The 20,646-nt window shown below is 43.0% G+C and overlaps 1 long non-coding RNA gene across 5 annotated transcripts in view; it reads left to right on the top strand.

The window, feature by feature from the left end:
* Positions 1 to 196: 196 nt before the first annotated feature.
* LOC141948802 (uncharacterized) overlaps positions 197 to 20,646 on the top strand; it is a 59,498-nt gene continuing 39,048 nt past the window's right edge. For 4 of the 5 annotated variants that reach the window (XR_012630556.1, XR_012630557.1, XR_012630555.1 and 1 more), the window contains exons 1-2: positions 2,755 to 2,984; positions 5,445 to 5,576. This is a non-coding gene — a long non-coding RNA (uncharacterized LOC141948802). Of the gene's footprint in view, positions 565 to 2,754; positions 2,985 to 5,444; positions 5,577 to 20,646 lie in introns of those variants that run through there. The other variant, XR_012630558.1, reaches the window with a different exon arrangement.

Below are 20,646 nucleotides of genomic sequence, written 5' to 3'. Positions count from 1 at the left end.
CCGCGCCCCCTCGCTGGGCGGCGGCCAATGGCGGGGCGGGGCGAGGCGGGGCTGGGCGCCGCCAGGGGGCGCCCGAGCGCGGTCTCCCAGCTGCGGTCTCCCCGCTGCGGGGCGGGGCCGGGCGATGGGGCGGGGGAAGGGCGGGAGCTACCGCCGCTTCTGGCGCCGTTGCCCAGCGCTGCCTCGCGCGCTCGTGTCCCTCAGCGCCGCGAGCGGGCTGGCCCGGGCCGTGCGGGCCCCCGGGCGCCTCCGGGCCCTTCTGCCGCCTCTCCTCAGCTGGCGCCCCGACAGCGCAGGGGCTGGTGCCCCCTGGGGATGCTCCAGGGGCGTCTCTTGCTGTGGCTGTGTCTCCCCGGTGGCTGCGTGTGCCACGGGCCACCGAGCGCCCCTCCTGCGTGTCGCTGCCGTGGGGGTGGTGGGACGGGTGAGCAGAGGCCGCGGGCGTCCCTCAACACCCGCTGTGGGCGCCCCAGGCCGGAGGCGTGGGTGAGCTGAGCTCTGGTCTGTGCCTGGCGCTGTAAAACAACCCCCAGGTACCCGGGCCTGTGCTGATCTATAATTCAGGTGCCTGCTCTCTTTCTGTAATAGCTTTTCTATTTTTAATGGGAACTGATGGACCTGTCAAGGTATTAGAAATGTGTTTTTCTTTCCAGGTTTTCGTTTTCTTTAGTAATAATAATGTGGACTGGGAAGCTTCTGGTTCACTTTAGAGCTAAAGTGCTTGGGCAGTCACGAGAGTTTCCATGAGACCTTACTTCTTCATACTTTATGTTTGTGTCTGATGAGTAGGTGAATGAGGACATGGACTACGTTAATTGCAGTATGTAGCTCCCTGGCAGCATATGAGGGAGGGTTAGTTACAGAGAGGGTCCTCTGATCGTCAACAGACTTCTGAAAACCTGGGAGAAGAGAGCTCACCACAGAGGGCAGGCGGCTGGGCTGAGCAGTGATTTTCATGTTATTGCTAGGGCTTTAGTGTGGGGTCTCTTGTGTTTGTGGGAGAGCAGGACTGAGTGGTCTGTCAGTGGAAGAAGGGGCAGAGCCTTTGCAGACCAGTTCTTAAAACTGAGAGCTGTTTTGTGTTGAGCCTGGACACCACCAGTCTCTGTCCTGGCTGCCTTGCAAGCAGTCTTCTAGCTCTGGGGAGATCCGCCCGGTTTAGACATTAATCCTCGACAAAATGCTTTTTTACATAAAGCTAACTGTAAATATACAAAGTGCTGAACTAAATATGTCAGTTTGTCTTAGCTGCCAGAATAATTCAGATCTAACCAGCCATAGATTATCACTCTTAAAGTGTTTTGTTTTTTTTTTTTTTCTGTGCTGGTTTTGGCTGGGATAGAGTTAATTTCTTCACAGTGGCTAGTACAGGGCTGTTTTGGATTTGTGCTGGAAACAGTGTTCATAATGCAGAGATGTTTCTGTTACTGCTGAGCAGTGCTTACACAGAGTCAAGGCCTTTTCTGTTTCTCACCCCAGCAGTGAGGAGGCTGGGGGTGCACAAAAAGTTGGGAGAGGACACAGCCAGGACAGCTGACCCGAACCAGCCAAAGCGATATCCCAGACTGTAGGGCATCATGCTCAGTGTATGCAGCTGGGGGAAGGAGGAGGAAGGGGGGACGTTCTTGTCTTCCCAAGTCACCATTACGTGTGATGGAGCACAGCTGTCCTGGGGAGGGCTGAGCACCTGCCTGCCGGTGGGAAGTGGTGAATGCATTCCTTGTTTTGCTTTACTTGTGCGCGCAGCTTTTGCTTTACCTATTAAACTGCCTTTATCTCAACCCACAAGTTTTCTCACTCCTGCTCTTCCAATTCTCTCCGCATCCCACCAGGGGGAAGTGAGCGGGCAGCTGTGTGGTGCTTAGTTGCCAGCCGGAGTTAAACCACAGCATTTCCCTATGTGCTAAAATTATTCTGAATTTTCTCTCATGTTATCCTAATCATAGTCTTTATCACTGAGATGTAGTGAAGGGTCTGGAGCACATGTCGTACGAGGAGCAGCTGAGGGAACTGGGGTTTAGTTTGGAGAAGAGGAGGCTGTGGGGAGACCTCATCGCCCTCTACAACTACCTGAAAGGAGGTTGCGGAGAGCTGGGGATGAGTCTCTTTAACCAAGTAATAAGCAATAGGACAAGAGGGAATGGCCTCAGGTTGCACCAGGGAAGGTTTAGACTGGATATTAGGAAGTATTTCTTTACAGAACGGGTTGTCAGGTGTTGGAATGGGCTGCCCAGGGAGGTGGTGGAGTCCCCGTCCCTGGAGGTGTTTAAGAGTAGGGTCGACATAGTGCTTAAGGATATGGTGTAGTTGAGAACAGTCAGTGTTAGGTTAATGGTTGGACTAGATGATCTTCAAGGTCTTTTCCAACCTAGACGATTCTGTGATACTTTGATTTATTTTTCTTGTTGTTTTTCAATACGCTGACCTGGGCAATAGCTATTACATGTTGGCCAGACATAGCGTTGGGTTAGCCAAACAGTCTGGGATTTGAATGTTGTTTCTACTTTCTCTTCAGTCAGAAGTGGAGGTGTGTTCAGGCAACTGCTGCAGGAGGCAAGGGAAGCCCTGAGGTACACGCTGGATGTCAGTCAGTATTAAGCAGTTGCACTTGAGAGCTGACTTTCTGTTGGTATTTTGTTTGTTTGTTTTGGAAGCTGTTACATCCTTGTTTGAATGCCTTACTGAGATACAAACTCGAGAGTTTAATCAGTAATCTTAAAAGCTATTTGATAGGCAGGCTCAGGAGCTCTTTTTTCCTGGCTGTAAAAGCGAAACATTTGTGGGACCACTTGAAAAAGCTGCAGCCCCAATTACCAGCTTTTAATGCAACTGGAGCAAGGTAGAGACTTTATCTGATCTACTGCCTCTGGCATTTTCTCCAAAACCACTTGTTTCTCACTAGCAGAAATATCTTGCCCAACTGGGATGCAATAATTTCAAAGCAAGTAAAGGAAACTGCAGCTGCTCAGCTGAGTCAGCCAAAGGTAAGCTCTGCAGGGGAGAAAATGGCTTTTTATTATCTTCTAGTGGCAAAATTACTAAAACAGCCTGCATGAAAAGATTAGATTATAATAGTAACAAAAACATCTGTTAAATTCTGAGCTCAGTGTATGTTTAGTGCATGTTTAAAAAAACCCCAGACACTTAATAAAATTATTTTGAATAAAACTCAATATTGACATTTAGTTTGGGATGTTAGGAACGCACCGTGATCGTAGGAAAGACTGTTTTTAACTAATTGACTACATGGGGCATTTCATCAGTGAACAAGACAGCTTTTAGCTATGGAGATTTTATTGAATTGAGCTTGGAATACTCCTATTACCTAATGAGTGAAGAAGTCAATGTGTGTTCATTATACAGGTTACTTGTAAGCATGAATAACCTCTGTCCTACGCTCCGTGAGAGTGCAGTGTGCAGGGAGGGATGAATGTTTGTCTGATCTAGCTCCTGTTGGATCCACCTAATCAGCCTATTTTAGAAATGTATGAATTGTTGTGATTGATTTGTGTCTCTGAAGCCCTACCACCATCATTAGCGTGTTTTAGAAATGAGGTGCTTCCAAGTCTGTTGGTGCAGAAGTCGGAGCCCTGCTCAGCTCCCTCAGTACAGACTGAAACTTCAGAATGTTGGTTTCTAAAATATCACTAGTCCGCATGCCTTAACCGCTGCCAGACAAACCCATTTCAGAGGGTCCTTGTGTTCTCAGGGCTTCTCTCAGCCCACTTGCAGGAAGTTACCGGTTCTTGAGTGGTTCCTGGGAGCCTGGCTGCAAAATGATTGTCAATGATGAAAGTATTCCTGAAAGCAACCTTGAGACCTGCTTGCTCCTCTGTCTTTCACAGGAAGCAATACACAATCAATGTGCTTTTGTTTTTACAATGGCATTGCTGTGCTTTGCATATGTGTAGCACTTTAAGGATCTTGAAGTGCAGCAAAAATTCTGATAACCATATGAGGGTTTGTACCCTCCTCACAGAGGATAAAACTGAAACTTGGACACTTACATATAGTCATGTGCAGCTTGATCACTGAAATAGGAATAGTGGGTTATTTGCTATTGTTTTCTGCAGCAATGGGCTCTGGCTCAGAGTGAATCACTTGGGAGGCTGAGGGACATCCCGCAGAGCTCCTGACTCATGGCCTCGTGTGCCTCACCACAGAGTCATACCCCAGCTCAGAAATCTCAGTGATTGTTACAAAAGCTGTCATGTTCAAGGAGCACAAAACCAGTCATGCTTGCAGATTCTAAAGTTGTAAGTTTGCATGATAAGAGAATTTGTGTTTGCTGTGCCTTGCTCTTCCCTGCTCAGACCTTCAGCCCTGTTCTTCTGGTCACATATGTATCGTGCTGTACATGGCTTTTAGGTAGAGTTGGAACTGAAGTCTTGAGCAACCAATAATGACCAAGCAGGTAAACAGCAGAGGCTAAATTTAAATGCTGTGTATAAACACATAATAAATACTTGCTCTCGGGTTGGGTTCTAGGAAAAAGCAAGAAGGGGGTGTGTTCTCCCCAGTTAAAGGAAGTGTGGTTGTCAGCACTACAAGAAGGGTTTGAAACCCATGTTATCTTTAGACTGTATACTGGTGTTCATGTTAAGCTTTGTCAGTTGTCTGTGGATCACAGTGCTGTGAAGACATAGGTATTTTGCTTGTTGCTTCTTAATTTTCAGTGATAAATAGCAGTGGTGAAACATACAGTGGGAGAGAGAGGAATGCTAGGGGTTTTCCCACTAAGCCAATTTTGCTGTCTTCACAGTGATCTGTAACTGTAATCACAGAAGTGGTTAGAAGATCTGATCCAAAGCTTGGTAAGAGTTTTAATTTCTGCTTTGGATCAGCATGTAATATGTAGTTCCATTTATATCCTCCTTCTTGACTGTAAAATACTCAGGGTATTTTGTCACTGGAACGTTCTTTATATGATGCAATTGGTTTGTACCATTCTGCATGACAGAGTATACTGTGACCAGGAAACATGATAAAACTTGAACCTTAAAACCATGAGCAAACCCAGATACGCCGATTTACGCTCGTGGGGTCAAGCAGAGAGTGTGCAGGAGTGTGGTGGATGTCAGGAGGGCATGCTGGACCTCTGGCGCTGGCTGTGTGAAGTCGTGAGTGGGAAGCTGCTGCTGCCAGGACTGTGGATTTGCCTCGCCTTGCGGTGCAGAAACTCCTCCACTGTCCCACACTGGCAGCTCTTTCCCTGCCTCCCACAGCACCTATGCCACATGCCCCATGACAGCTCTGTGGCTTCTCCCATGTGGGCTGGTGGGTTGAAGGTAGCAAGGGCATTTTGTAGCTGAAAAGTGAGCAGGTGCAAGTAAGGAAGGGGTTGCATTGTTTCAGTGGAAAAGGTTTTTTTTTAAACCCAGGTTACCTAGTCTCAATTTTTTCAGCTTGTGTCACTAACCCATGCTTGCTTTCATTCTTAACAGCATGAGCTTGATGTTCATTTTCTGAGTGGATCGGTCGCTGTGAGTCTCCAGGCTGCACCCAAGAACTGCCCAGTACAGGGACATACAACAGGGAAAGCTCAGAAGTTTGTTCTCTTCAGAGGAGCAGGACAGGTGAGTATGCACTGAAAAACAAGCAGTAGGTCTGGCATGCTGCCAGACCACTATTTCTGAGTAGTGTTCCCCAGTAATGGGAGCAGGTTTTAGTCAAAGTATGAAAGCGGAAGGTGAGAAAGAGGTGAGGTAAGAGAGTATGAAATGCCAGAACTGTGAGAAGGTGCAGGTATTCAGTGCAGACAGGGGGTGTCATATTAATGGAAAAACGTATGAAATTAATGTGGAAGAAAGTGATGTGTCTAAAAAAAGCTGCTAAAAGCATTTTACAGCGTGCTGTGAGAGAGTACTGCATCTTTCGGGCTCAGCCAAATTGCAGAATAACACCATTCTGTGCATGTTCTTCATCTGAACTCTTTTCCTACTATTGCTATTCTATTTAAACAGTGATCTCATATTCAGAGTGTGCTTTTATTGCACAAGATAAATCATGGTGAACAATTAGGTATTTCAAACACTAAACTTAGGTAGATTAGGCATTTCAAATATTAAAGTGGGGAAAAAGCACAGGGAACAAGAGTATGATAGTCATCAGTTAATTTAAAAAGATGTAAATTTGTTCACTTATGATTGACTGATTAGTCAAAGACACATAAAAGAGTTTCATTCATAAACCCTGCTTTGCCCATGGATATAGCTTCTGTTTATCTGAAGAACGTGCTTTGGTCTCTCTCCTTTGGAACTGCTACCGAGGCTGAGTGTGTGTGTGTGTGTGTTGCTCAGAAAGGAAAAATCATCTCTTTGTAAGGGACCTACGCCTTGCCCCACATCAGTGCCTTTTGTGCAGGAAGGCATCTGCTGTGATTGCCTGGGGAAGTTTTATGCATTGAGTACATAGTACTCTGTATGGAAAGGAGAAGAAAAAAAAAAAAAAGGAAATCCTTGTTTCCTTTCGTGTTCTTCAAATATAATGGAAAACAGAAAGGCGGTGTGTTTTTTTCAAGGTATTCTGCTGATATCCTAGAAACCAAGAGGGCAGACCTCAGCTTGGCTGGGATCCCCATCCACTGGCATGCTGGATCTTTAAATGGAGAGGTGCTGAGCTGAAGGAGGAACCATGGGGATTTCTTGCCCGGTGGAAGAGGTTTATTGGCTTTTAGAGAGTGTGTTGCTGCCTGGGCTGCGCAGTGTATGTGATGTGACATAGGCTAGGGTACAAAGGATGTGTGAAGGATCACAGCTTAATTTGTGAAGCGTAAAAATTCTTGCCTGCTTGAGAAAGCAGAGGGTTTTTGTGTAACAGGAGGTGTGTGGTGGGGTGTTTAGGGACATCTGAAGGAGGACTTGAGGATTCTGCTGTGTACTTCAGCTCAAGCTGTGCAAAAATTGTCCATGTGCATGTGCTACCATCCTGCCTTTTTGGGAGTGGAAGGGAACTGCAAGAGTTGTTTTCTGGAGATTTCTCTCTTGATGGTATACTGAAATATGCAGGAAGCTTTGGTTTTTGTTTTCTGCTTTTTTTTTTTTTCTTTTTTTGTCTTTCTCAGAATGAAATATTTCTTCTCTAACCTCAGCCCTGAAGAGCCGTTGAGGGGAGGCAGGGGAGGGCTGCCATTTGGGCTGTTTGAATTCATTAGCTTGGGAGCCCCCACAAATGCCTCAGGCCATGTACCTCCTCGTGCACCCAACTTGGGAGAATCTCTTACCGCTACTGCATGCATTAGCCTTCATTAATACAATTAGCATAATAGTGATTAGGATTCATTATTCCCTACAAAAAGATAAAGCCAGTAATACATATCTCAGAATCAAATTCCTCAGTGCCTTGTCTTGGGATTGCTTTATTTTGGGGTTGTTTGCTCTTTATATCCTTCCATCTCCTAGAAAAAAGGAAGCCACTTAATTGTAAAACTGTTTGGGTCAAAGAAATGCACTAAGATGATCTTTCACGCATGCTAAATAGGTGAATTGATCTATGGGACCCACACAGCTCAGACAGCCACTCAACAGTCGAAACTGCAAACTTCATCTTCTTCAAGCACAAAAGCTACTTAGTTTCCCCATGTTGAAGACTTTTTATAATAGCAATAAGGCAACTCTAGAGAGAACCATCTAATATTAACTCCAGGGAGTAATCATCTAATCACAATCTGGGGGTGATTTGAAGCACTCATCTGGACCAAATGCCTCACAACACCCCAGGAGTGGTTTTATTGCATGATAGCAGTACCCCATTGAGCCTTATTGCTTAATTAAAAACAAATTCCCAAGTAATTTTTTTGCCTTTCCATAAAAACACAGTAGTACATAGCATGTATAAAACATCCATTAAATGATGGTAGATGCAAATTTACATTGTGAGATACAATCCGTTTCTTTACCACTTGGGGTTGAAGTTAAATGTAAAACCATTTCCTATAATCTGTGCACTGCTGTGTTTAGCAAGGAATAAATATGGGAAAGAGAGGTTCATTGTAGGATGCCTTGTTTTTATTAAGTGATGTGTTTGGTCTCCTTACAAAGGAGTTCAAATTCTTGTCCATCTTGCAGACACAATAGTCAGTCAGCAGTGTGGCCTCTTCTGCTTCCTCCTGGAGATTTCCTGTTTGCTATCATTTCAGTGCAGATCTTCAATAGGAATCCCGTACTTCTGTCTGGGATTTCCATTCCTCTCTGAGCAAAGAGAGCACGAACAGTGCCGGTGATGTATTTGGGATACATCTAACATACTATACAAGTGGTGCCCGGCTGTCCTTTATGGGGTTTGTAGTCTAATGCAGATTAAGCCTGGTAGATGCAGGTTACAGCCACTTTTGGTGGCTTTGCTGCACAGCTGACCTCTGCCTGCACTGGGTGCATGGCCGAGATGTCTCCACCTCCTGCATTTTGACTGGGTCCACTGCTACAGCTGTGGCTGCTCTGCAAGGGACCCAGACTGTGGATGGGAAGAGTATGAAAGTCCTTTTTGTTCATGTTGAGGCATGCCTTAGCACCCCAACCCACAGCTCCCTTATACCTTTACAGAGTGCTTTCATAGCCCCAAAGTGATTCACAGATGTAGTGCTCCCCTGAGGACTTTGAGTATTGTTCATATATTACAGGCAAAGGAAGCAATACCAAGTTTTTAAGTGTTTGTCCAAAAATCATACAAGGAGTGCTAGATACACTGCTTAGAAATCTTGGCAGCCAAAGCTGTCATTGGGCTTTCAGCTACAGCACTGAAGTAAATGGGGGGAGAAAGGATCAGTATGACATTTTCTTCAGTTTTGTTGTGCAGGTGCCTTTAATTAATTGGTGGAGATAAGCTTGCAAGTACAGTTTTTTAAATAAAAGATGAGAATTAGTAGTAACTATTACTCTAGTTGTTCCACATGCCGAAGCTGCCTTGTGGTACCTACAAGCTCTGGATAGAGCATGGCACTTGTGTCAATCTCACCTGCTGTGGGCTCCATTCAGTGTTACACACACCCTTCTGCTTTTGCCCATCAAACGGTGCTTCCCCAAGGACTGGTGGGAGCTGAAGCCATGTGTGAATATCTACTGCTGATAGAAGTTGCAGCATTCAGGGTTATAGAGGCAGCATGCTTTGTCCCATGTTTAGATTCTGTAAAAAATAAATGATTTTTTTTGTTTGGTGAACCACTTTGCTAGAATGTTTTGCTGACTTCATTTTTAATGTCCCGTTAGAAGGATGTTAAATGTTGTGGTGGAGGATTTGTTATAAAGAGGTTATGGCATCGTACTAAGGAAATGCATGAGAGTAAAACTAGTTGCCTGCTTCTGCTGCCTGAGATCAGTCTGAAAGAGTGGCAAAAAGAATAATTAAGTCTGTGTATTTAAAACAGTTCTACAGTAACTTGGGACATTGTCTGGTCAGGAAAGGACATGAAAGGACCTGACAATGTTCTCGAACAATAAACATTTTACCTGAAAGATCTCTGCTGGCTTTATTAGGAATGCCATTATCTTGCTTTGATCTGACTCTCTAGGACTGGCTGCTCATACAGCTGACACGAAGCAAGTAGCCAACAAAGGAAAGCCCTAATAGAATAGAATCATAGAATCGTTTAGGTTGGAAAAGACCTTTAAGATCATCAGCTCTAACTGTTAACCTAGCATGGCCAAGTCCATCACTAAACCATGTCCCTAAGCATGACATCTGCATGTCTTTTAAGTACCTTCAGGTCACTTAACTACTGCCCTAGGCAGCCTGTTTCAATGCTTGACAACCTTTTTGGTGAAGAAATTTTTCCTAATATCCAATCTAAACCTCCCCTGGTGCAACTTGAGGCCATTTTTTCTTGTCCTATTGCTTGTTACTTGGGAGTAGAGACTGACTCCCACCTCGCTACAACCTCCTTTCAGGTAGTTGTAGAGAGCGTTAAGGTCTCCCCTGAGCCTCCTTTTCTCCAGACTAAACAACCCCAGTTCCCTCAGCTGCTCCTCATGAGACTTGTTCTCTAGACCCTTCACCAGCTTTGTTGCCCTTCTTTGAACATGCTCCAGCACCTCAATGTCTTTCTTCTAGTGAGGGGCCCGAAATTGAACACAGTGTTTGAGATGCTCACCAGTGCTGAGTACAGGGGGACGATCACTTCTCTAGTCCTGCTGGCCACAGTATTTCTGATACAAGCCAGGATGCTATCGGCCACCTGGGCACGCTGCTGGCTCATATTCAGCCAGCTGTCAAACCAACACCCCCAGGTCCTTTTCTACCAGGCAGATTTCCAGCCACTCTTCCTCAAGCCTGTAGCGTTGCGTGGGGTTGTTGTGACCCAAGTGCAGGACCCAGCACTGAGCCTTGTTGAACCTCATACAACTGGCCTCGGCCCATCGATCCAGCCTGTCCAGATCCCTCTGTAGAGCCTCCCTACCCTCAAGCAGATCAATGTTCCCACCCAACTTGGTGTCATCTGCAAACTTATTGAGGGTGCACTCGATCCCCTTGTCCAGATCATTGATAAAGATATTAAACAGAACAGGTGAGGGAACAGAAACTTGTGACTGGCTGCCAACTGGATTTAACTCCATTCACCACAAGTCGTGGGGCCCAGTTATCCAGCCAGTTTTTTACCCAGTGAAGAGTATGCCCACCCAAGCCATGAGCAGCCAGTTTCTCCAGGAGAATGCTGTGGGAAACGGTGTCAGAGGCTTTACTAAAGTCAAGGTAGACAACATGCACAGTCTTTCCGTCATCTGCTAAGTGGGTCACCTTGTTGTAGAAGGTTGATCAGGTTTGTCAAGCAGGTCCTGCCTTTCATAAACCCATGTTGACTGGGCCTGATTGTCCTGTACATGCTGTGTGATGGCACGGAAGATGATCTGCTCCACAACCTTCCCCAGCACTGAGGTCAGGCTGACAGGCCTGTAGTTCCCTGGATCCTCCTTCCAGCCCTTGAAGATAGGCATCACATTTGCTAACTTCCAGTCGACTGGGACCTCCCCGGTTAGCCTCGACTGCGGATAAATGATTGAAAGTGGTTTGGTGACCACTTCCACCAGCTCCCTCAGTAGGATGCCTGGTGGAATGGCAGGCATAGATGGTAGGTAATTCAGGAAATACATTTGCAGTAAGGAAAATTTAGTTGTTATGGAAACGTCTGAGAAAGGCAGCTGACATAGGGTGAGGCATGCACCAGATTAGCAGTACACATAGACGCAGTAAAAAGGCAAGTTCATGTAAGGTAAGGGAGCAGTTTCTAGGCACTGTCTGCTTCATGGGTGGTTTTTCTGTGGGAACAGGGAAAAAAAATCACTTTAAAACTGTGAGCATGTGGCTCCATCTTCTGGTACCAAAGCAAAACGTGTTGCTCTGGGCATAGAAGGAAGTGAGGAGATTTTTATAGCTGCTACAAAAGCAACAACAAAAACAACAGCAATAATAATAATAAATTAAAATACTTGTGCCTCAGAGCCAAGCCACAAGTTGTTAATGTAGTTTTGTGAAGCTACAAACTGTTCTGCTGCATGGGAAGAAAATTATCTCTTGAAACATTCTCTTAAGTGTGTAGCCCCAAAAGTGGCTTCTCTTCCAAAGCACGACACCGCTCTCCTACGTGTAAACAATGTTTGGTCAGAGCGTGGACCGTGCCAGCAAAGCTTGGTACCTGTGAAGGTGTTAATATTGTCTCCTGCTTATAGCTGTAGGATGTTTTTCTTTGTTTCCCCCTCCCCAACATTATCTTTGGCAAAGTAGCTAAAATTCATGATACATCGTCACAGAAATACTAACTGGGTAGAAGTAGAAATGAATGGTTCTTTGAGGTAGGCTGCCAGAAGTCAAAAGAAAATAAAGCTGGTTTATTACTTCACCAAACAGTGAATGTTGTTACAGTGCATATTGCGCATGCTTAATTGAGCTTGATTACTCAATCTGTTCACCTTAGTAACTAATTTTGTTTTAAGCAGAAGTAAGTCATTGTTCAAAGCCAGAAAATGTTATCATTCTCTGGGTAAGCCTTAGGTTTTCTGAGTAATCCTAAAGAATTGCCTCAACTTTGTTGTTTTTTTTAAGAAAAAAGCCCACCATCACAACAAATCAGAAACACAGGTAATTATCTTGATGCAGTTTTGTCCTAAAGCTGTTGTTTGCAAGTCATTGCAAATAGGAGGTATTGCACTGTCAATGCAAAATTAAAAATGTGGATCATGTGTTTTACTTATTTTTACTTCCATGTATGTATTTAAGTATGTCTGTTTTTTTCTGTGGATATTGAGCCTAGGATATAAGGGACCCTGTATTCTTTGTATGAAGCATTAGTTTTCAGTGTAAACTCCTGCATGGCAGAGCTGTGAGAATGAAGGTGGGGGAACATAAATTTAATGTCCCCATTGCTTCTGCCCGAACTTGCGCCACTCTTCCACTAACACGAGTGATGAGTTATTTGCATGCAGCACTTACCCATGGGGAGGGTTGTGTGGAGACCTGCTTGGAAAGAGTGCGTTTATGTCAGTCCAGCTCCTGTATGGCAGGGAATTGTATCACAAAAATAATCCCTAAAGTAAGCCCTGGCCAGGGCTTCTCATCATAGCCTCAGCAGCAAGGCTGTGGATATTGAAACCAGAGGTGGAACTAGCCTTTAGTCTTCAGCGTGGTGCTTTTAAGGCCCCCACAGAGAGGGAGACATTTGCAGTGGCCACAGGCTGTGCTGATATAATAAGATTGCATCTTCCATGGCTTGTATTTAGCATTTCTAACCTGTCCCTGAAGCCAGAGTGCATTGGACTTGCCCTTGGCACTACCCAAGGTTTCTCTTGAGTCTGCCTCCAACTCCTATGATCTTTTTTTCCCCTCCCTATATTTAACTTTCAGCTTCATCCTGTTTTGTTTCACTGGTGATTCCAAGCTTCGGTATCTAGGGTCTGTAGCTCTCTCCTGTGGATTATTCCTGAAGGGATCCACTCACTTTTCTGAAAGATGTCACAAGGGTAGCACTTTCACTGACACTAACAGTAAATAAATACTACAGACCTCTTTTATTAGGAAGTACAAACCCACAACAAATCCGGCCTGGAGTGTGTTTGATAAATCAGATCTTTTGCAGACATCTGGAGATTGTGTTTGCAAATCCCCAGCCAGCTTGTTTTGTAGTCATTGTTACCATAATTCAGGTTAATGTTGTTGCCACTTTTTACTTGCTAAAACGCATGTGGTGCTTTATTGCTGAAAAAAGTGGCTGCCTTGGAACAGAAGTTCGTTTAAAACCCTTCTTGGAAGTTTGCTGTTTGGAGAAACAAATGTCAAATCAATTGTCCCAGCTCCAAACTGCCATTCTGAAAATGCAGCTGTGAAAAGAGATTACTTGGGTACTGCAATGGGGTGCGTGTAAGAATCTAGATTGAAAATTATGTAGCAATAGAGGCCTAAAATAACAAGTAAACTTTTAGCTTTTCCTGCAAAGATTTGCTTAAAAAATACTAGATCCCATGCGAGAATGCTCATGCCAAGTTTTAAATCTCATTTGAATTTTTATAGCTGTTATAATCTCTGATATATAACCTTGGAAATAGGGTCTCGTAACAGAAATGCCGAGTCCCTTGACTGTTGCCTTGCAAAAAAGAGTTGCTGTAATAGGCTACAATTCTGAGACAAGTTTGCAAGGCTGTCTTATGTCTGCATATCATCACTCAAATGGGTCTAAGCTGGGCTCTTCACGTTATTTTAGGGTATTTGTGTGTATGTGATCAGCCGTACGCAGCTGTTCCAGTAATGTCAGCCTTCTAAGTATAATAGGCACAATCCAGCATATCCTTATCCACTGAAATGTTGCCACAGGGAGAGGCTTGGAGTTTGGACACGCTGTCATGAAAAGTAAAGAAGAGCTTATTTTCTTTTTTCCCATCATTCTTCTATATTTCTGCGCAGAAAAAATGGAAGTTCCCAAGGAGCCTGAGCTGCAGAAGGATTCCACGTGCCAGTGCTCTTTTCCCTCTCATTATCATACGCTTGCAATCAAACTCTAATTTTTGAAATAAAAAACCTGCAGGATTCTTTATTGGGACTATTAAACCTTCAATCTTCATTATTTAGGACGGCTACTTACCTTTTACTCAATGAAGCCATAATGCAAGTGCTCCTATAAAAACTATCAAAATGGCTACTGTGGCAGTGAGTAGATTTTCCTCTGTGTAAAATAATCCTCTGTGAGTGAGACATAACTATCATTTACATTAATTAGGCAGCCATATAATGGTGTGTTCAATAGCTATTACATCATTTAAATTCTTCAGTGAGCACCTCAGCCACCCAAGAACTATCCAGCTGAACATTTCTGAGTCCATAATTTTGAAATAATCCTTTCGAGGAAGAATATGCATGGCAGAGTGTTGCAGACTATTTCACAAAAAAAAAAAAAAATCACTTTATTCAGATTTATGGGATTATTTTAACATTTACAAGAAGTGCATCATCCTATTTTTCCCGCCCTCCCAGAATAACAGTGCTATTAAGTGGAGTCCATTTTGGGGCTGATACTGTCTGTACTCTAGAGGATGGCCAAGGAGCTTGTAGTCAGAGGTCTGCGTTGGCAGCTGGACTCACATACACAACAAGCATGTTTCCCTTAATATTCTGTTACAAGCCTGGGGCCCCACAGCCACGTGGCTCAGCTGAGAAGCCCTGACACATAGATAGGTGTGTGCAGTCACACTTGAGGTTTTGTTTTTGAAGTCTTAACTTTTGCCTTTAACAAGCATGTGAGGACTTTAGCTTTTATATTCAATTTTGGTTATTGATTTAAAATTTGTGAGGTCAAGCCAAAGTCCTTTGGCATTTCTGGTGGTATCATACTTCCCAGAAACTATTACATGAATATTATAATTAATGTTCTTACAACATTATTATATATTTTTGTATATTTTAAGATTAGTGTCTCAGTCAAAAGTATGCACATATGTCATGAGGCTAGGAGCTCATTCTGAGAGCTGAAAGAAATAAGGCCAAATTTATTAATACACCAGGAAGAGATTTCTATTAATGGGCCTGTACTGCAAATCTTTAACATGCTGTTCAGCTGCCTATAGAAGGTGATGGTTATTAGAAGATTGGTCAGGGCCTGAAAGTATATGAAAATATTATGTTTTAAATCAGTGCTGTTTGGCAATAGTTAGCTGCTATGGGCATAGTTCCTAGCAGAATGAAAGAAAGTAATAGCCTAATAACAGGCTGGGGAGCAGGCCAGGATAGATCGTAAAGTTTAGGTTGTGCCTTTTCCTTCAGCATACTGCTTCAAAGCTATCAGTTATGTTATTTTAGTCAATTGTACACTCAATTTTTTTCTCTTCTTAATGGTTGTAAGGTACTGTACCTTATCTGACTAATACAATAATAGAAAGCAGCAAAGAGCTCTCTTAACAGGGAGAGCTCTTAATTCAGTATTAAATGTTGCTGGGTTCTCTGTAGTTCTCCATAATCCCTATCCAACAGGTAGAGTGTGCAAAGCTATGTGTCAGAGCCTGTCTGTAGGTAGAACGCCAGATACTGTTTGTTCTGCAGCCCAGGAGGTTTGTATTTGCCAGATGTAACTGCGCCTCTCAGCAGCAGTGAATGCTTGATCCTCTATTTTTCACATTTGCGCGTTAATTTAATTAAAACAGTACACTGAGGGAGATTTCTGTCTTACCAAAAGAATATACTTTAATCACACACTGTAGGGAAGGTGATTCAGAATTGGAGTTAGTTACCATAGGAATGACAGAATTAAGGAGGGGGAGTGTGAGACAAAGGTGAGTCAAACCTCTGTGAAATTCCATGGAATTGGCTGTGTTGACGTATAATTTGGTCTGATATGGAGGACCATGGTCTGGTGAATGTTGTAGCATGACAAGCTTTTTAAATCCAGTTTTTTCATTTGTCTAACAAGATGAATGAAGGTGAGAATTTGTTACATAAGTCAACTAATGTGCTTTACTCACCAAGACCCTGCATACTAATGAGCTCACCTTGAGTGCAAGAAGACAGTATAGCTGGGGTAAGAGGCACAGCTGACAAGAGATAGTCTTTCAAAGTACTCAGGTGTTTCCCATATCAAGAGAGCTTGTTTGGAGTTTTGGTGTTGCCAAAGAGGCCAATTGGATATTTGCCTCAGCTGTGATGGTGCAGGAGACTGGCCTGATACAGCTGTTATATTGGTTTGGGGCTTTGGAGGCTTTTTATCCTGTTAGTACTGCTCAGATTTTACGTGCTGTGTAGGCTGCAGAAGATGGGGCTGTTGGAGCCAGAAAGGAGAGCTCATGGATTGCTGAAGCCTTGTACTTGCATCACCTATGGTAAGGTCACTGCGGAGGCAAAGGGAGATTAAGAACACTGTAGTGTGTGCTGAGGGAGGACTGTGAACAGCAGGAGCTAGGAGTTGGCTATCTAGTGGTCTTCGGTGTGAAGGTGTCAGTGACTGCAGCAGGAATGATGAGGTGACCATAACTTTTTGTTAGTTAAAAAACTTGTCTGTGTATGTTTTTGGGACTTGTAGCTGGTCTGTGGGCATGTGTAACTGCTCTGGTAAGGGGCTGAGGAATTGCCCTGTTTAGATAAAAGCAGTGTTGTCTTGCTGGTTTTGAGAAGACACTGCTCCTGTTTCCTGAAAACATGCTGCTGTTAAGCAGAGGAGCAAGGTGGTGTCTTAGGTCTAATGCAGTACAGTGGGTCCTGTCTGACATCAGAGCTGTGTTTTAAGTGAATCTTAAAAGGAGTAGAAGGAAGTGTAGAAAAAAACGAATTAACTGTTCTGGTTATATGTGGCAAAGGATGCTATTTAAGAAAGGAGTTATAAGCAAAGATGTAAGTTATTTGATGGCAAACCTGTCAGTAGCTCTATGGTGTGTGCTGGTTCCTTGGCACACACACACCAACAGAAGCACCCAGAAGAGTGTGGGCCTGGGCTGCTGTAAGAGCTCTGTTGCAAACTCAGCGTTTCCTAGTCATGCTGTTGAACACCCAAGGACACAATTTTCCTTGGAAAGTGAAAAATTTTAATCATTTTTAGATGGTATGCTGTGGCTTTTGTTCTCTTCTCAAGGACTGCTTCATATTTATTTGTAGAATATTAAAGGTTATCTCTAAATCTCCTATAAAAGCTTTATAAACACTTGAAATAAAGTGCTGATGTGGAGAAGGACCAATAGCCCCTAGTTGGTTAGTGTGTGACACATGCAATCTGTAGCAAAATTGGAATATCTTTTTCCCTAGAAAGGTGGAAGCCTGCAGACGATACAGAGAATTACCAGTGTCACCAATGAATACCTGCAGCTTTTCTTTGTAGGATTTTTTTCCTCTACCGAACTGATGCTCCTTCCATTTGTTATTCAGTCTGAACACCAAGCTCACTCTGTTTTTTCTTCTGTACTCTTTCTCACCCCATCTATTTTTTAGTTTCTTTCCATTAGAAAACACCAACAATGTTTCCAGTCAAGGTTTCTAAACCTATGATTTGCAAATTATGGTAAAAATAGCTAAGCTAGGTTTGCCTACCTTTTATGTATGCACCTCAGAACAAGAAGCTTCCTTTTCCAGATCATACAGCCTGGTATAGCTTTATTCTGTCCTTTTCTTTTCCAGTTCAACAGGGGCATTGTTCTAGTAAAAAATACTACTCACCCTTGCTGGGACTTCTCTTTTGCAAAATGTAGCTATTTGTTAAGGACTATGTGTTACTGTTCCAAATTATTTTAAGGTTTATCTAACAAGAGTTGCTTGGTCAGAGGTTGTAAGAGGCTTAGATATTACTTCTAACCTCTTGCATTGACACAAGTCCTCCCAGATCTAAAATACTACAATGGACAAAGAGAGTCTGTCAGAGGGATGAACTTATCCAAGAGTTCAGAATTCATTAAAAAGGGCTTTGGTCCAGATCAGATTTTTATGCTCTCTTATGGTTGTCTAAAACATTGGGTGGCTTGAATACATAGAGTTAACGTCAGCTGTGTGCTGCTGTGATTTCAGTAACTTAGTATGAGTTTCCTGAGAAGAGTCCCAGGAGGTTTTTGGGGGTTTCCATTGTATTGCTGTGTAATCCATCTTTTAGAGGAAGTATTAAAAAAACCTCAAATTGAATATTCTGTATGTTTTCTCAGATGTGACTTGGCTTTAATTTCAAGCATTTCCTACAATTTTGAGGTTTCAAACAAATTATGGTGGGTTTTTTTGTTTCCCATTCTTGCTTAAATGTTCAAAATTCAGTAACTGGATTGTTTACAACTGTTTCAGTTCAGTTGGTTATAAATATATATACATAGTAAAGAAGAGCAGAAATGTGTGTAACATAGTGAGACAGTATATTTTTCACTGTTGTTCATTATTCCCTGGTTAGCCTTCTCTTTAGTGAGAGTTTAGGTATAAAAATCATAACGAAAAACACGTCTGCTGCATGCAGTTCGGAGTTGAACATGTGAAGGAAGAGGCATATTAGAGACAGCTGTGATTTAGTTCTCCAGTTCTCTAATATTAAATCCATTAAGTATTTACTGTCTCAGCTAATGAAGAGATGGGGAACAGTCATGAATCAGCAGGGGAGAACTGGTGAGCAGTCATTTTCATGTTACCTGGTTTCTAAGGAAGTTCCTTCACAAGCAAAGGGAAGTTTAATGTGTTCTAGTGAAAGATGAACACAGAGCTGTGTTCTGCAGAATGCAGATGGGATGGGGGTTTGGTTCAAGGAGCTGATGGGTAGATGGTGATACCAGCAGTCTGTGGGAGCGATTTAGCTTAAGTGATTTACGGGGGCTGTTTAGAACATCTCACTGAGTCATTACAAAAAGGCCTTTTCAGGTGATTTACCAACTGCAGTAAGGGTGTCTTGAATGCGTTGGCTGTTCAGCTCTCTTGTTATTCTTCATTTGTCATCTGTCTTTATGTGCTATTAGCATGTGATTACCTTGAGGAGACCTTTGAACATCTCTTCAGCACTCTTCACTGTAAATAATGAATGTCTTGCTATTATTTATCGAAAGGGACTGCTAGGCAGCATTTGTCTTTTTTGGTTGCTGAAAGTTTAAAAAATGGAAATGCCAGTAGCTATGGGAAGTTGTATCGTGTTCATCTAATGTGTCCATATGGTAGAATATGGTATGTCCTTCACAGCACAATGAAACATGATTGTGCCAAATTCCAATTTGTATGGCATTCTCATTAATGATGTCTATTTAAGACGTCCGCTAAAGGCCCTTAATGTTAATTAACTGGACTATGCCAATAAAGTTCTATTAGCTTCCCCCTATTAATTTAATATTATAGGCATTTAACAGATGTCTTAATTAGATGTTACACTGAAGGCTATGAGCAAAATTAAAATTAGGTCATTGTCCTGAAAGAAAAGTTTCTGCTATGATTTATGCTTTCTACCATTTTGTTTGTTTTTCATTCTGACTTTTCACAGGAAAATAAGGGATTTAATTTCAGAGAACATTAGGTACTTCAGAGAACATAATGGGTACTAGGTAGAATAGTAACTTGGGTCTAACAACTTTAACACATCTTATTCTTACTTCGCGGATATAAATTCATTGAAAAAAGCTGCTATTCTTTTGTATTTCCCAGTGTGTTTATCTGTATTTTCAAAAGCTTTCCCAGTGTTTCTTTCTCCTAGTTTCCCACTGGTGTGAAATGACTGTATTTCCCTGTACAAAATACACATCTCTAGCAAAAACTTTTTTCCCCACCTCAAGGGCAGTACTTCATATAATTGCAGCAGATTTATTTCCATACCAACTCTGTTATTGCCTGACTTCAAAGGGGGCAGAGAAACAGTCTGTTCCTGAAAAACACTATTCTTGCCCATGCTGTGATTTCAACTGATCAGTTTGGTTCAGCGATGCTGCATCTGGTTTGTGTCTGAGGGATCGTGCCAGGGAGATGCAGCTCTCCTCTCCTGTAACCTCCCCCAGCAACAGGTTCCAGAAGGGAAGCAGGAGCTCTGGAGGCCAACTGAGGGCTGACTGGCACAGTTAGTGTTTTCACAGGACTGGGGAGGGTTGGAGGTGGTGATGATCTTTTGGCTTTCTCGTGGCAGATAAATGGTTTGTGTGCCCTGCAGTGCAGTTAAGAGCTCTAACTGGAGCTGTCCTAACCCCAGCATTAGGCTCTGGTGTATAGTGTATGTGAGGAACAGCTATGTCCTCTTTAAAGAGATGACCCTGGTTGGCTACAATTGCTTGGATGGTGACAGGGAAAACTCCTTTTCTTAGATATAGGTCTTCCACTGTATCCTGAAATGGACTACATCATTTAAATTGAAAGCTATCTTTATAACATAAACACCATAGAGGCTCTTTTATAACAGAAAAATGTTAAGTGATCTAAATACAGGGGTCGCTTCTACCTCACAAACAAGTCAAACCTGCCTAGTTGATGAGAGATTGTAATCCAAAAAAGGATCCTGGAAGTATATAGTAAAAAAAGGTATAAAAAGTGGCTGAGGATACATGAAGCATGTGTACTCAAAGCTGACCAAGTCTCCACTGGTACAAGTGTGGGGTCTCCATTACAACCACTGTTGCGGGCTGTTGCAAAAAGCAAATATTTACAAAAGGTTTAATTGCTAGAAGCTTCTTAAGTGGTGTTTTATTAAGGGTGGTTCGTGAGTTTATAAGACTTACACTATGAACCTACCTGATGACTTCTGTTCCAGTGATGTACTGA

Source organism: Strix uralensis, chromosome 12, assembly GCF_047716275.1.
Source record: "Strix uralensis isolate ZFMK-TIS-50842 chromosome 12, bStrUra1, whole genome shotgun sequence".
NCBI classification, from domain to species: domain Eukaryota; kingdom Metazoa; phylum Chordata; class Aves; order Strigiformes; family Strigidae; genus Strix; species Strix uralensis.
Note: the sequence above shows the minus strand (reverse complement) of the source record. Positions and strands in the feature narration are given on the sequence as shown.